The sequence below is a fragment of the Pygocentrus nattereri genome, chromosome 16 (genome assembly GCF_015220715.1).
Source record: "Pygocentrus nattereri isolate fPygNat1 chromosome 16, fPygNat1.pri, whole genome shotgun sequence".
Lineage (NCBI taxonomy): Eukaryota > Metazoa > Chordata > Actinopteri > Characiformes > Serrasalmidae > Pygocentrus > Pygocentrus nattereri.
The window spans coordinates 35,029,499-35,046,998 of NC_051226.1; the positions used below are offsets into that span (position 1 = coordinate 35,029,499).

The following is a 17,500-nucleotide window of genomic DNA, read 5'->3' on the forward strand; positions in this document are numbered from 1 at the left end:
TGTGTGTGTGTGTGTGTGATTTCCACATTACACTAATGGTGTTCAGCATCCAGCTCCGCACTGAGGAAAGAGAGAAGGCCTTCTAATGAAAAGGTAATGGCATGCTGTCCGTTGCTCTAATGGCCAATTATCTCTCTCTTTCTCTCTTTGCATTCTCACTCGCGTATTCATACACATGTACACACTGATTCCACGAGCGAGCTGCTCTAATGATCACTTGAGATCTTTTTTTTTCCTCCACTTTTTCTCCTCTTCAGGCGTCCGCGTGTAAGTGGAAAGGTCACGCGAATGACCTTTTTGTGCTTTATTAGCTTTTGGCTGTCTGTTTGTGCACCTGTATCTCAGTCTCATGTGTGTGTGTGTGTGTGTGTGTGTGTGTGTGTGTGTGTGTGTGTGTGTGTGTGTAGCCTCAGAAATTGCTGGATTTAAAAAGACCCAATTCGGCTCATTTCCATAAGCCGGCGCTGAGCCGCTATATAGCAGAACACATGCTGGGTTATGGGAATAACTCAAGAGTCTTGGTCATTAGAGTTACACTAAAATGTTGATAATAAGACCCAGTAAAATTTTAAGTCAGTCTTTGAGGTTGAGATTTTTTTTTTTTTGAACACACTACTTATTATTCTCTTTCCTGCTTGTTTATTTATTTCTTCTTTTTTATATTGCATACTGTATTCCTTTTTTTACTGTTTATTTTTAATATTCTGTATAATTTCCTTGTTTGTTTAGAATTCATTTTCATTTTTATATTAGGTTCTGTATCATTTTTAGTTTGTAATCACTGTATATTGTTATTATATACTCTAAATAATAATAATGATCTTTATTTATAGGGCACTTTTCATACTGGTGGCAGCTCAAAGTGCTTGACACTTTGGCAAGAGATAAAGCTTTACAGTAACAGACTGAACTACTAATTTAAAATTTTATAAAACAAGAACATCAAAAGATACCAGAATGTCATGAAAGCTATGAAAATTGATGTCATGTTTCCTAATGACATCACCTAGAGGGAACAAGTGCAAAGAAAAAGCAAAGGCCCTAAAACTGAACCTTGTGGGACTCCACAAGTAATGTTACATCAGCCCTGCATTACAGCCATAGCTTTTACTCGAAAATAAAGCCCATATCTGTTGGTTTCACTCAATTTTAAGTGATAATTGTGTGGAAGTTTAGTAAGAAGCCATAGCCGTCAGTCACGACTCTGTGCCACTGCTTGTTAAACCGATGACTTTTTCATGCCTTGCTCTCAGAAATTAAGCCACTAGCTGGGTGGTTATTGTTATACAGACACTAACTGGGCTACCCTGTACTGTTAAAATAACCCAACAAATTGACCCAGCAGGGTCAAACCTGCGTTTGCATAAAAAAACAACCCTAGCGTGTACTCAGTCTCATCTGTGTTCATTTACTTTTCCCAGATTTCTATTTACTTCCCGGTGTGTACAGCTCTCATAATGCAGGAAACAAGCAGCACTAATGTTTTTGCTGCAAATCCACGCATAGGTAAATATTAGCGCTTATCCGCCGCATCAGTACACTCCGCTCATAGTCATTCACTGCCTCGCTGTTTGCCCATCGCTTTTCATAAATTTGATGCTGAACCCCGAAAGTCATGAAGAAAGAGACGCTCTCTTCTCAATCATCTTCCTCTCGCTCTTCCTATTTCTTTTCCTCCCTCCCTCAATTTCCGAAGGCTTTTTCAAGAAATGAATGTTTACAGATGCTCCTGCTGGTAAACTTGCCTTTTTTTCTTCCTTCTTATTTTTCATGGTTCGCACACAGCGAGGCCTTGCCTTCAGGCCGAAAGCCTGTTATTTTGCTGCAGTGGCTGCTGCTGAATCACCAAATACCTCCAACATGCTCCCCAACGTGTCAGAATCTTCCAGTTAAAAACTACCAAATACAATCTAGATGAATAATGCAGTCGTAGTTTATCTGGATTTCCCAAGAGTGGGATCCTTTTTTGGATTTTTCCCGTTTTCTCCCTGGTTTAATCTTATCCAGTTCCACCCACTAGTTAGGCCTCCCCCAGTCATACGATATCACCAGCGCTAGGAGGGCGAAGGCTAGCACAGGCTTCATCCGAGACCTGTGAAGCGGCACCACAGCTTTTCAAACGCGTTCGGATGAAAAGCGCCGACCACCAGAACTCTTGCATCAGCGAACAGATGCCTGCACTGACTAGCATTGCACCAAGTAATGGGATGGCCATCCTACCCACCCAGAGAGAGCAAGGCCAATTGTGCTCTCTTGGACTCCTGGCCATGGATGACCATAGCACCGCCAGGGATTCTCAGGGAACTCAGGAGCCCAGGACTGGGGTTTTAAGAGGAACCATTTTTAGACCATTACCTATGTTTGCATGGTTCAGTATTGGTCTGCTAGTCTGGTATTGACTACTAGTGTAACTGGCACCTTGTGCCTCGAGCAAGCAACAGTGACAATACCAGTATTCTTCTATTATAATCAGCAAAACTTTCTACACAAGCCACAAACATGGTACAAAGCAGTCTACCAAAATTGCCATCAAATTACAAGTAGCAGCACATTGGTCCACAGTTTGGCTATGTTTTGGTTTGTGCTTGGACTTGTATCTTCAAGGCTTTGCAGCATGCAAAACTACACTTGAATGCTCACTTGCCGTTAGGACAAGGTGTCTACTGGCCTAACTAAGCTCCGTGCTATGGTAGCTAGATGTCCTCTATTTTAAGTCCTCTTTTTGGGCTCATGAGTGGCACGACCATCTAAGCATTCAATCCCTGGCCATCCGTGACCTGAAGTTCAAGAGTGCATAGTTATCCATGCTCCCTCTTGTGGCGGGGGGTTGGGTGGGGGGGCATTGGGGGAAGCATGGCACACGCTATGCTAATGTGACATGGCCAATGTGACATCTGACAATATTAGCTGTTAGCTGACAATATTAGCAGTTAGCATTCTCCTTGAAGTGTGTTAAAGATTCTAAACCTGTGTTTTCTTTGCAATTCTATGTTCATCTTGTTCTTGCAGACAAACAGTAAACATGTGCCAAATGTACCCTTTGAATAATGTTCCAATGTCCAATAACTGACTGATATAGATCTGGCAGTCCAAATCTTGGGTACTGCTTCCCCTGACCAATCACAAAGTTCATGTAACTTGCCCCGCCCACTCAGAACAGTTTCAGAGTCAGAAAAGCTTAGCAAGCTAAAGCTAGCCCAGCATAACCAAAAGCTTGCAAGCTTGACCACGTTGCTTCATCAGGCCTGTTGGTTTATCTGTCCATCCATCTGCATGTTTGTTCGTCTGTTGCTTCTCTTAACCATTTGTTCATCTGTCCATCTGTTCTACATCTGTTTGTCTGTGACTTTTTGTCCGGTTAGCATCGCTTCAAAGCTGGACAATGTTAGTTATGTATGGAGGAGGAGCAGGCTAGGAGTACTGGACAGAGAGCTGTCAATCATGCTGCTCATTAGCCACACCCACACTGCTCTCAGATAAGTGGTTTTCAAGCTGTGTTTTATCATAATAAGCTGTCCAGTGATGTGTGTTAGCAGTAGGTCAAAAAGATGTGATGTAGCCTCATTTTTCTTGGAGGAAGCACATGCTAGCCTTCACTCTCCCAGCTTGGCAGCATCCTGTGGCAGGGGAGACCTAGCAGGGAGATGTGAATTGTGCATGAGCAAGTTAGGGAGAGGAGAAAATTGGGTAAAAATGTTTTTTCTAAATTGCCTAAATTGTCCTGGATTTAGCTTTGCTTTCACATTTACTTTCTACAGTCTGCCCACATGCCACTCTCCTGCCCTCAGTGTCCTCTTTTTTTTCAGACCAAAACATCGTTACCCCTCCTGAGTTAAGCTAAGCTGGGTTGAAAGGTCAAGGCCGATATTGGCTGGACTATTCAAGGATGATTTGGAGACAAACACACTTAGATCACTCCTCTGACACTTTCTGCAGCACTTTGCAGTACAACTTGAGTGGCCAAAGGGCGAAAGGGGTTATACTTTTGGAAGGAGGAAAAGATATTTACCATTGAAAAGTATGCATGAAAACTGGACAAGTCATAGTCATGCCAATGTCATGTCATGTCAAGCCAATGTCTTGGTTTGGTTGTAACGCTTGGGAGCAATGAGGAGGCAGATGCATATGCGAAGACAAGCGAGATTTATTAAGGGCAAATCCAGGTTCAGGGTCAAGATGGTCCAGGGTCAACGAGCCAACACAGAGAAAAGGAGGGACAGGCATGACAAAAGAAACACAGAGCAGAAACACACAATGGAGGCCAGAATAAATGAAACACCACAGGATCAAACAATACATATAAAGACCAGCAAACACAGGGCTTAAATACAAACAGGGATAATGACAGATAACAGGACACAGGTGGAAAACACAGGTGGCAACAATCAGGCGGAGTCTGAAAACAAGGGGGCAGGACCAGGAAGGAATCAACACAAAAGCACATGGACAAGTCAACAAACGCACGTGGAAGACTGGGAGGGGCCAATCGTGACATTGGTCCAGTTTTATAGATCAGCGATGGGATTAGTTGGGTAATGTAAAAACAGTAACTGTTTGGAAAGCATGCATGGCGACTTGCAGTTCTAAAACATGTACAATGAGAATAAAAATTTAAAAATTTGCTGATGGGAGTACTAGCCTGCGGGTAGTGTCTGAGGAGATGAGCTTTTAGACTTTGGCAGAAGGAAGAGAGAGATTGTGCTGTCTGAACCGCTGAAGAAAGTTTGTTCTGAAGGACCATGATGCTAAAACAGCAAGATCAGGTCTCACAAGCTTGCTTTGATCTCATGGAAGATTCTGTCAGGCATCTTACATTAATGACAAATGGGAATTTTACCTCTTACTTCCCATCTCAAATGGTTCAGACAACCTCATCTGGCTGACGTCAAGAAAAAAAAAAACTGATGTGCACCCTGAGCCAGCACTTGTTTGAAGGAGGAAGAGATGTATAAAAAGCTCTCAGATCTCTTTGGTCTACAAAGACTTGAATTGTTTGGTTCATTTATTATTTTAAAGTGGATGTGTGCTAATAGCACTGAAAATGACTTGAAAGTACACATCTTGATCAAAAAATCTGTTACAGAACTTCTTGACCTTCCAATTATCTGGGAATTGCCCCGTATAAAAAAAAAACCTTAAAGAATATCACAAATTAAAAAGCCTAGTCTACTTAAAAAGCAAAACCTGCTAATTTTTCACATTCTTGTACTATGAAAACCTTGATTTGCTTGAACGGCATTCTAGAGAAGTCAGAGCTCATGGACTTAGACTTTCTGAGCGGGAATGACAAGTTGACCCTTCCGTTTATGTGAGTTCTCCTACTCAGATGTTAGAAACTTCCCATTTCTGACTTAGTCATGAGTGCAGCAGAAGACTAAAGTTGATTGTGGTGCCAAGGTATAGTTAGATTTGGATTTGGTGAGGAACTGAGGCCTTCGGGGCAACATTCTGCATCATTTTGAGTGAGTAATCCAACCTCAGAACAACTAAATATTGGATGAGGAGTTTGTCTGGAAGGGTTCTTATATCCTGCAAGATGTGGGTGTAGATGCAGCTTAGCTGATTCTCCAAGACCACTCTGATATTCTTGGCGGTGCATGATGGGCAAATTATAAGATTGGCTGTAGTGACGGAGCATGGTGGGATGCTTTGAAGTATATCAAGCTTGTCTTGCCAAGATCCAGTTTTAGGTGTTGAGACTCCAGAAAGAGATGTTGGAAAGCTAGTTGGAAACAGTTGAATGAGACTGCGAAGTGAAAGGAGGAAAGAGAACGCAATATGTACACCATTGGTAAAAGTCAAGCAAACCAGTAACTAAACAATGTGCGTGCAGAATATGAGTGGTCCGTGAATCGATCCTTGAGGGACACCAGGCCGCTTATTTTTATACTTGAGAGAAATATTATTCATTAGTTGTTTAATTCAAATCTCAAACTTTGCACCTATGTCTACTTGGTGTACCTTTAAAAGACAATGTTTAGGCTGCTGATGAAATGTAATGAAGTAATACAAATGTCGAAGGCATCCATTATGATTAAGGTGGCCAGGATTGATTGTGCTGTACTAAAATGGATCAGATATTGGCGTTTGTTTGCATTAAACAGATGGCTATTATACACATAAGTCAGTAGCAAATGTTGCATCCTGCTCTGCACTTCTAGTAAAAAGGTATAATACTTGTTAAATTCCCCAAACTTAGATGCAGTGGTATAAGAACTGCTACATGATCTGTCAGGATTAGCTTCATGATAAGTTGGATGGGATCTATAGCTGCCTGTCAGCAATTTCCTCGTGTAATTATGTGGCACAAGCCTGTTTGGCTGCACATGCAAAAGATGAAGGTGTTTACTCGAAAACCATTGACTTGCATTTGGAACGCTATCTGATAGTCCCCAAATTCCACTGCGATGCTGCTATCCATCCAAGCGATACAGCCGCCTGGAATTGCGGCTCGATGGCCTCTGACACAATTACTGGCAATGAAAGATCCTTTGGAGCGAAAACTCAGTCTTGGCTGAGCAATGCAGCTTTTCATATCTTGACTAAACCAAGGCTCGCCTGTTGCCAGCACGTTTTGAGCAGCCACAAGCAAAAGCTTTTGCTGTCTGCCGATTACTCACAGTGTGTGCTCGGCACTTGCCGTAACGAGCACATTTTTGTATGCACAGTGTCAGGACGGCATTGATTCAGTCCACTCTTTTATCTCTCTGCTGCCACACAATTCAAATCCTACAAATCTCAGATAGGCAGACAGGGAGAGATGGTGCAGAGAGCGTATTTTTATGATTTCAGTATTTCAAAGTTGTGATATAAGACAGGGAGAAAAATGGAACGAAGCTGCACACAAATAAGTCTAGGGATGGGAACAGTCACACTAGCTGCCTTGCGTATCTTTATTTGCTCACTGATATTGCTCACTGATCTGGTCCTTGGTCCAGCAGATCTGTTGCCGAGGTGAACGGGGGCTAGCGAGCTGGCATAATTAAAAATTCGTGGCTCGTCAGTCTTGCTGAGAAATGGAGCGATATTGGTGACGCCTAAGGCTGTTGTAGAAAAGCTCGAGGGAACTCGTCAGATAGCTCGCTCATGAGTTCTCACGTTTAGCCGTATTCCAAAACCTTTAAAAAGTGGTTAAAGAAGTTTCCAAGAAATTTGCTAATCCTTCGCCAGGCTCCTCTTCTTCTCTCTCTCTCTCTCTCTCTCTCTCTCTCTCTCTCACTATCCGTCCTCACCCTTCGCAGGTGTATCGCTACCTTAACTTTCCTCCTGCTGCATAAAAATTTGATTCCTCGGGCCTCCGTGCTTCTGTGCCCTGCATGCCTCGCGTGGGGCATGGGCCTTTGATCTGCCAGGGTCTCTCCCCAGGCAGCACAAGGCTGCCTTGCCTGGGCCTTTGAAGCTAAGGGGGGAGCCCAAGAAGAAAAGCTAATATGTGGAGAAAGTACTGGAGGCTTTGTAGAGAAACAGTAATGCTAAGTTATCTCTGAAATGCATAGATTCAGCAGAGCGCCACTATACATATATATATATATATATGTGTGTGTGTGTGTGTGTGTGGTTTACCACCGCTGATAATGTTGGCACAAAATTACTCCTTGCTGGGAAGTATTTGGGTTCATTGGGGAATAGATTGCTTTCCCATTGCTCAAAAATGTCTTAGACTTGGAGTTGGAACTGGTACACCAGTTGAAATTCTACCGACACGCAATGCAAACCATGCTAATGTTAGGCTGTTTAGCTGAGTGGTTGAGTCAGGGCTATTTGAGTTACAATTCGAAAGAAAATGAAAATGCTGAAGACCCTCGATCACCTACTGCTGTCTAGTCTGAAGTAGTCCACATGTCTAACACAGCCACAGCCACTCTTGGAGTTGTTTCCTCTCGTACTGCCTAAGAAGCTGCCTAACTGAAACAAACCTTGGACCAGCTGGTACTGTTGCAAGAGTGACCGTACAGTTTTCAGATTATTCAGATTTCTTGTGCCACCTTAAATGCTGTAGCACTTTTTTCCCCAGAGGAATAAAAGGGGTGCAAAAGTGGCATGCCCATCTACTCTACTTCCGCTCAACTGAAAGACACTGTTTTGCATATAGTATCTCAAGGCAGGCCTCCGAGCACATATTCAATGTTGTTCTGACCCACACTCATTCGCTTTTCTTTTTTTTCTCATCCCTTGTTTCTCCCGTATACTCCCATTCATTATTGCCTCCTCAGAATCCTTATTATTCCTTTGCCTGACAGCCTCCGAACCATGTGTACTTGCTCAGGACAAGTTCTCAATCTTTAATCTGAAATAAAATACCCTAAAATTATTTTAAAATGTTTCTTATTGAAATGTGAAGGGGTATCCCAGACTAATGTGTCACTGTTAACCTACAACAAATGGTTTTATATGAAAAAAAATGCTTAATTTATGCTTTAAATTATACTGTGATATAAAGCAGTATACTCATATATTCATCATTGGTCAGTTTCTGATCACAGGATCACTGTTGACTTTTTTGGACCATACAGTGACACTGACATGGTTGCATGTTTGGTACTATTGGGCTTGTATCAGGTACAGCAATGACCCAAAAATGCCCAGCTAAGAGCAATTTCTGACCCTTGAAGGCAGTCTAGACCTGTGGTTGCCAACCCTGATCCTGGAGATTTGTCTTTCTGGAGATGTACCTTCTTGCAGAGTCTAGTTTTAAATGTAATCTGAGCTCCATCTTGTCAACATCTTCATAAGCTTGGAAGGCTGGATCAGGTGCTTTTTTGGTTGGGGTCAGCATTTTGAATGTGCTTTGCAAGAGTAGAGAAGCTCACCATTGGTCCACAGGATGGATTAAGGTTCTGCATCAACAGGTTAGCCACAGTTTCTAACTGTGCGCCATCACGATGGAGCAATTCAAGGGTTTCTAATAAAGTAGACATGAAGGTTTGCTGGTTCTTTGGTAATTGTTTTCTTGATTTACATTTAGCCTTAGCATCAAAAGCAATTTACCTTTGCCAACTACATAAAAGCAATTACAAATTTGGATTAAATGCTTTCAGTGTACTATTTCAGCCAAAGTAATGGATTAGCATTAGCTGAAAAATGGATTAGCAAATTAATATTAGCTGAAATACAGTTCTTTGGGCATTAGTCGGGAACGTGCCACATCAATTCTAATAAACATAAGGTCCTGCCTGAGTATTAATTTTCATTTAGTTCTGCTACACACTTGCATCCAGCATTACACACATACACTCTTGCACTCTTGTTGTTAACTAACAGCCTCTATTCCTTTTGCTTGATGGCTTAAGGAGGGGTGTTAATCCTTTAAATTATTTGCTGTGTTGCTGACCAGAAGAGGCCAATATGGGGCAAAAGGCCATTATGCAGATCTCTTAGTGCAGCCTGCAGCCTGATGTTGGGCTAATGGGAGGCCGACCCTGATTAGAGCTCTGATTAGCGTTGTCGGGAGCAGAGCTCTCCTCCTCCTCCAGGTTTGTGAGGTCTCTGGCTGAGGCCTTGGGTAATTGATGTTGGCTTTGTAACACTAATACTTTAATCTGAGTGGGCTCACTGCTGCCACGCGCCATGGTGCAGTTTAGACGCTTAGCGCACTGGGTTTAGCACACTGCTACTAATACAGCTGCATTTCTTTTGCATGGGAACCTCTTTATGTCCATGCACAGCAGCCTGCCACTGGTATTTAGTGAGCCTTTTAGATTCCAATGCACAGAATAACACTGAACCTGATCACTAAAATTGTTCTCTGTCCAGCCATTGGTGTTTATCATTAGCGCACAGTTTGACTTCTCTGAGAGCGAGGACTGATTATAGAGTTCATTTCATTCTCTAGTTTTGAAAATCTCTGCAAAAGTGGGGCTTGATCCTTCATCCGTACTCTGGGACACCTGGTCCAGTGGTTCCCTCGCTGTCTTAGGGCCCAAATCTGTGGTTATGAACCTAATAGGTCATCCTTGATGAATTATACTAGTATGGAAGTCAGCGTGTGGATGGATGGATGGTTGTTGATTTGAGACCCATCTTCCATTTTTTTAACAACCTCTCTGTGGGCCAGTAAAATAAGTGATGGTGATCATTAGTTCAAATCCAAGTCCATGATCATGTCCCTAAAACTCATTTTACCCATGGTTGTTGGGTTGACACCATCCTTCAGCAGAAAGACGTTGCTGGGTTCTTTGTGAATCTTTCTCTGGGCCAGTCAAAACAAATGACCTGGTGGTCACTGGTTTGAAGCCAAGAGCCATTTGCTCATGCCTATAATGATAGTCATCTCATGGCAAGATAGTCGTTGGTTTGACACCCATATTTCAATTTTTTTCTCTTTCTCTCTATGGGCCAGTAAAATTAGTGATGGAGATCATTAGAGATCATCAAGTCCATGATCATGTCCCTAAAGCTCATCTTAAGGTAGAATGGTTGTTGGTTTGATGCCCATCCTTCAGCAGAAAGATAGCACTGGATTCTTTGTGAATCTTTCTCTGGGCCAGTGAAAGAAATGACCTGGTAGTCACTAGTTTGAAGCCAAGCTTTTGCTCATGTTCTTCATGGAGGTCAACTTCTGGCAGAATGGTTGTTGGTTTATTGCCCATCCTTCCCCAGAAAGATTTCTCTGGCATCTTAATGAATCTCTCTGTTGGCCTTAAAGTTAGTGCCCTGTTGGTTATCCATTAGGAGCACAATGTGCTGGTTTCCCTAAAAGTTGTAGTCTTTTATCTATAACACCAGCAGAATGGGTGTTAGCTCGATGTCCTTGTTTTATCAGAAAGATATCCCTGGATCCTTTCTCAATTCTTCAATAAGGGAACTGGTGGGTAGTGATTTGAAACACTTAAAAGATTGTTGTCATGTCCCTAAACCTATGGTCATTTATCTGTACCACCAGTGGGACAGTTGTTGGTTTGATGCCCACGCTCTCCAGAAGCACATGGTTCGATTCTTTCTGAGCTTCTGTTGACGGTGAAAGAATTTCACCTGAACGTGAACTACCACACTCTTTTGATAGGAACTTAGGACTGTTCAGGTTGAACCTCAGTTGTTCCTGTGTGCAATGTTCTTTCAAAGGCATTTTTCACTTTTGAAGAGAATGTGCAGTACTTCAGGTAAAGCTCCTGAAAGCATGCCTAAGGCAAGATGGTGAGAAACCAGCCTTCAGAGTCAAATCTTACCTGCACTGGGTCAAGGCAAAACAATCTAATGGATAAATTATCTCTTCTTTTCTCTTCCCTTCTCTTATCTTCTCTTCAATTCTGCTTTGTTTAAAAACAATGGGCAATCTTTCTTGCTTTATTTCTTTCTTCCTTTCTGTCACCTCTCATCCTCTGATCTGAAGAATGAATCCCTGCTGCAGAATTTGACAGCTCAGTCGTGTAACCTTTAAAGGAAGCTGAGAATATATGTCCCGATAAAGCGTTTGTGTGATAACTCACTGTCTGCTTGTGTGTGAGTTCCAAACAGCTCTGCAGAAAAGAAAGGTCATTGTTCTCAGACATGTTGCCAATTAAGCACCACACTGTTAAATGTGGCCCCTGCTTGCTTCTCCCTTAAAGTAGACTGAGTGATGTACAGAGAAAGTCCATGTTGGCAGTCGAGCCACATTGGCACCAGTAGTGAATGACTGGTATTTTGAGTTGAAGGATGCTGGTTATGATATCCTCTTTCTGGCCACTTTATTAGAAACACCCACCATGTGGTTCCCCTGACTGGCCACCTTATTAGAAACACCTTCTTTCAACGTCCACTGACTGATGGCTTTATTAGAAACACCCACCCTGTACTTGCAATAACTGGCCACTTTATTTGATACGCCTGCCTTATACTTTCACTAATTGGCTCTTAATTAGAAACACCTGCCTTGTACTTCCACTTACTGGCCACTTTATTAGAAACACCTACCTTGTACTTCCAGAAACTCATATAATTCTACTGTGAAATGTAAGTTTACATGACTTAATAGAATACTAAAATGTTCATGTATGATACTTTGACTACTCATAAAAGTTAAGAATATCATTATATCATTATTATTATTATTAGTAGTAGTAGTAACAGTTGCAGTTGTTGTGGTTTGTTGTGAAAGAACAGTACCATTGACTAAGATGCTCTGAAATGTTGAGTAGTCCCTGTTGCCCATATCTTAGTTAGGTCAACAGAAAACTACAAGCCCCCCTCCCACCAGGAGAAGACCACCTGGTTAGTAGTCGCCAGGTAATTGGAGTCTGAGATGCATGGGCTACAGTCTCTAACTGTACACCATCAAGGTGGACCTGCAAAAGAGGGGTTTCTGATAAAGTGGCCAGGGAACGTATAAACAGTGGTAAGTCAGATAGATTGATGGCTCGGAGTTTTTAATATAGCCGTGTTATTTAATGCTACTGTCTCAGTGTCAGTGAGAAGTTTCATTTACAATTCAAAGGAATGCCAACTGTCTGTCGCGTGTACGTGTGCATGCACGCATGAAATTAAGTTGCGTCTTTGATGCGAAAAAGATGGCAGCAGCACATTTGCACATTTGTGTGAGTATGTTTTACTGACGAAATATTCTCATAGATTGCCATCACTCTCTCCCTCTCTCTCTCTCTCTCTCTCTCTTTCTGTCACACATACTCCGAAACTGCTGCTTATGGTTACGTCCCAAACCACCACATTGATTTCTCTTTGCCCCTGCAGTGGATCCGAGCCAGCTTGAATAGGTTATGTTCTGCATGAGGATCAATGTTTTTTTTTCCACAATGCGTATGAATCCATCTACTCCGCCCCTCTAATCCGGCCAGGGCGTGTTGGCCTTGGCTGAGGGATGCGTGACAGATTGTGGTTTGTCTTCCTTTTGTCTCCCTGGCCTTTTTTTCTCCCTTGTTAGCTCAGAGGCCTCAGACAGGCGTCCCTGGTCCAGGATTTGGTGATGCAGTGTCATGTTTTCCATGTGATGGGGAAAAAATGGAAATGTAGAGTTTTACATTTTTGAAAAAAAAAAGGAAAATGAGAGAATGAATAAACCATTTTGGCAAAACTGGAAAAATGTGAAATTTGGCCATTCAGCCACCTTGACTGCACATTTCTTTGGCCAGTTTGAGTTAGCGCTCTTACCTATTGGAGTTTGTGTTGTTACTATGGCTAATAGAGCAAAGCTACATGGACTCACATCAGCCTCTCACCGCACACTGGATGCAGCACGAAAAATCACATAGCAGATACACCACACTATAGTATGTTCACGTTCCCAGCTAGCAGGGAATGTTCCCATAACTTTACCCAAGCCCAATTTTCCCATAACATAACATATCTGCTCCACCTAGTATATAGGTGCACTTTGTAGTTGTACAGTTACAGACTGTAGTCCATTTGTTTGTCTGCATACTTTGTTAGCCCCCTTTTACAGCGTAGAGAGCTTCATGGAATGGGTTTCCATGACCGAGCAGCTGCATCCAAGCCTTACATTACCAAGCGCAACGCAAAGCATTGAATGCAGTGGTGTAAAGCGCCACCACTGGACTCTCAAGCAGTGGAGACGAGTTCTCTGGAGTGACCAATCACGCTTCTCCGTCTGGCAGTCCGATGGACGAGTCTGGGTTTGGCGGTTGCCAGGAGACAGTACTTGTCTGATTGCATTGTGCCAAGTGTAAAGTTTGGTGGAGGGGGGATTATGATGTGGGGTTGTTTTTCAGGAGTTGGGCTCGGCCCCTTAGTTCCAGTGATGAAAGGAACTTTTAAAGCTTCAGCACCAAGAGATTTTGGACAATTTGATGCTCCCAACTTTGTGGGAACGGTTTGGGGACGGCCCCTTCCTGTTCCAACATGACTGTGCACCAGTGCACAAGGCAAGGTCCATAAAAATATGGATGAGCGAGTTTGGTGTGGAAGAACTTGACTGGCCTGCACAGAGTCCTGACCTCAACAGAACACCTTTGGGATGAATTAGAGCGAAGACAGCTGAGCCAGGCCTTCTCCTCCAACATCAGCATCTAATACAGAATCAAACATAGCATGAATGTAAAAACAACGCATTTCAAGTACTGACTTAAGTGCTTCATAAAAAGACCTGGAGGGACTCCCAGAGTAAGTTTGTTCCACCTGGAAGAAAATTCTTCATGCTTGTCTTCTGTGTGCCTTGAGGGATCAAGCCAAGCTTTCCTAGAACATCAAAGGGCTCGTGGTACAGGTCGAGTTTTGACCCTTGGCTTACGGTACCAAGAGGCTGGTCCATCAGGGTTTTGAATCTGATGAAGGCCGCTACAGAAAGCCAGTGAAGGGAGTGCAGCAGCGGAGTGTCATGACTCAACTTAAGAAGGTTGGAGACAAGCCGTGCTGCTTGTCAGTTGCAGGGGAAGCATAGGAAGACCAGCCTGGACTGAGTTGCACTTGTCAAGCCTTGAGATGACAAGAGACTGACCAAGTACCTGGACAACTTCTTGAGAAAAAAGGACCGAACCCTCTGGACGTTGTCATCCAGAACCACACCAAGGCTTCTCGCATCTTCAGATGGAATGACCAAGGAGCTCTTAAATGAGATGTCAGGATCATAGGCAGGACCTGGAGCTCCAGGGATGAACAGCAGCTCACTCTTTCTAGGACTGAGCTTCAGTGAGCCATCAACCATGAAGAGATGTTAGTCAGACATGCCGAGATGTGCCTGGAAACCTGAGTGTCAGACGGTGGGAGGACAGCATTAGCTGGGTGTCATCAGCATAGCTGTGGTAAGAGAAGCCATGAGAGGATGTACATCATTGACTCTTTAACAAGGACACACTTTCCACTAATTATCTATTAACAGGGTACACACAGTAATTAGGATGATAAGATGTGTATGTGTGTATTTGTGTGTGTGTGTGTGTGTGTGTGTGTGAGAGAGAGAGAGAGAAAGAGAGAGAGAGAAAGAGGAGAGAGAGAGAGAGAGAGATGTTTACAGTGTGATGGTGAGGAGGCAGAAGGCCATAGGGAGATGTCAGTGTGTGATCTGCTCTTGTAACATTTATCGATCCACATGTAAACCTTTATAGAGTTTTGCACCTTCTGGCTGACAAGTTTCACCTACAGCACTCACTGCTTCTCTTCTCTTCTCTTCTCTTCTCTTCTCTTCTCTTCTCTTCTCTTCTCTTCTCTTCTCTTTTCTTCTCCTCTTCGCTTCATTTTTGTCTGTTCTCCTCTCTTCTCTTCTCCTCTTCTCTTCTCTTCATTTTTTGTCTGTTCTCTTCATTTTTTGTCTGTTCTCTTCTCTTCTCTTCATTTTTTGTCTGTTCTCCTCTCTTCTCTTCTCCTATCTTCTCTTCTATTCTCTTCTCTTCTCCTATCTTCTCTTCTCTTCATTTTTTGTCTGTTCTCCTCTCTTCTCTTCTCCTATCTTCTCTTCTCTTCTCCTATCTTCTCTTCTATTCTCTTCTCTTCTCCTATCTTCTCTTCTCTTCATTTTTTGTATGTTCTCTTCTCTTCTCTTCTCTTCTCCTATCTTCTCTTCTCTTCTCCTATCTTCTCTTCTATTATCTTCTCTTCTCTTCATTTTTTGTCTGTTCTCCTCTCTTCTCTTCTATTCTCTTCTCTTCTCCTATCTTCTCTTCTCTTCATTTTTTGTATGTTCTCTTCTCTTCTCTTCTCTTCTCTTCTCTTCTCTTCTCCTATCTTCTCTTCTCTTCTCTTCTCCTATCTTCTCTTCTATTATCTTCTCTTCTCTTCATTTTTTGTCTGTTCTCCTCTCTTCTCTTCTCTTCTCTTCTCTTCTCCTATCTTCTCTTCTCTTCTCCTATCTTCTCTTCTATTATCTTCTCTTCTCTTCATTTTTTGTCTGTTCTCCTCTCTTCTCTTCTATTCTCTTCTCTTCTCCTATCTTCTCTTCTCTTCATTTTTTGTATGTTCTCTTCTCTTCTCTTCTCTTCTCTTCTCTTCTCCTATCTTCTCTTCTCTTCTCTTCTCTTCTCCTATCTTCTCTTCTATTATCTTCTCTTCTCTTCATTTTTTGTCTGTTCTCCTCTCTTCTCTTCTCTTCTCTTCTCTTCTCTTCTCTTCTCCTCTCTTCTCTTCCATTCTCTTCTCCTCTCTTCTCTTCTCTTCATTTTTTGTCTGTTCTCCTCTCTTCTCTTCTCCTATCTTCTCCTCTCTTCTCTTCTCCTCTCTTCTCTTCTCTTCTCCTCTCTTCTCTTCTCTTCCATTCTCTTCTCCTCTCTTCTCTTCTCTTCTCTTCATTTTTTGTCTGTTCTCCTCTCTTCTCCTATCTTCTCCTCTCTTCTCTTCTCCTCTCTTCTCTTCTCTTCCATTCTCTTCTCCTCTCTTCTCTTCTCTTCTCTTCATTTTTTGTCTGTTCTCCTCTCTTCTCTTCTCCTATCTTCTCTTCTCTTCTCCTCTCTTCTCTTCTCTTCTCCTCTCTTCTCTTCTCTTCCATTCTCTTCTCCTCTCTTCTCTTCTCTTCCATTCTCTTCTCCTATCTTCTCCTCTCTTCTCCTATCTTCTCCTCTCTTCTCTTCTCCTCTCTTCTCTTCTCTTCTCTTCTCCTCTCTTCTCTTCTCTTCATTTTTTGTCTGTTCTCCTCTCTTCTCTTCTCTTCTCTTCTCTTCATTTTTTGTCTGTTCTCCTCTCCTCTCTTCTCTTCTCTTCTCTTCTCTTCTCCTATCTTCTCTTCTCTTCTCCTATCTTCTCTTCTCTTCTCCTATCTTCTCTTCTATTCTCTTCTCTTCTCCTATCTTCTCTTCTCCTATCTTCTCTTCTATTCTCTTCTCTTCTCCTATCTTCTCTTCTCTTCATTTTTTGTCTGTTCTGCCCTTTTTTTCTTCTCTTCATTTTTTGTCTGTTCTGAACTTTTCTCTTCATTCTTGTTGGTTCTCTCCTCTTCTGGTCTATTCTCTTCTCACTTTTCTCTTCTCTTCTCTTATTTCATGTCTCTTTTCTGCTTTTTTCTACTTTCTTCTTCTTTCTACTTCTTTCTCTTTGCTTCTCTTCAGTTTTCTTTTTCTCTTCTCCTCTCATCTCTTCTCTTCCCCTCTGCTGTCTTCATTTCTCCATTCTCTTCTTTTCTCTTCTCTCGAACTTCTGCTATCTTCTTTGTTCTATTCTCCCCTCTTCTCTTCCTTTCTCTTCTCTTCCTTTCTCCCTTCTTCTCTTCCTTTCTCTTCTCTTCCTTTTCTATTCTCTTCTCTTCCTTTCTCCTCTCTTCTCTTCCTTTCTCCTCTCTTCTCTTCCTTTCTCTTCTCTTCCTTTCTCCCTTCTTCTCTTCCTTTCTCTTCTCTTCCTTTTCTATTCTCTTCTCTTCCTTTCTCCTCTCTTCTCTTCCTTTCTCTTCTCTTCCTTTCTCTTCTCTTCCTTTCTCCTCTCTTCTCTTCCTTTCTCCCTTCTTCTCTTCCTTTCTCTTCTCTTCCTTTCTCTTCTCTTCCTTTCTCTTCTCTTCCTTTCTCCCTTCTTCTCTTCCTTTCTCTTCTCTTCCTTTCTCTTCTCTTCCTTTCTATTCTCTTCTCTTCATTTCTTTTCTCTTCCTTTCTCCTCTCTTCTCTACATTTCTCTTCTCTTCCTTTGTCTTCTATTC

At 42.4% G+C, this 17,500-nt stretch overlaps 1 protein-coding gene across 1 annotated transcript in view; it reads left to right on the forward strand.

The window, feature by feature from the left end:
* The window catches only part of unc5da (unc-5 netrin receptor Da), a 326,135-nt gene that overhangs the window by 16,881 nt on the left and 291,754 nt on the right, over positions 1-17,500 (forward strand). The gene's annotated exons all lie outside the window — the stretch shown is intronic.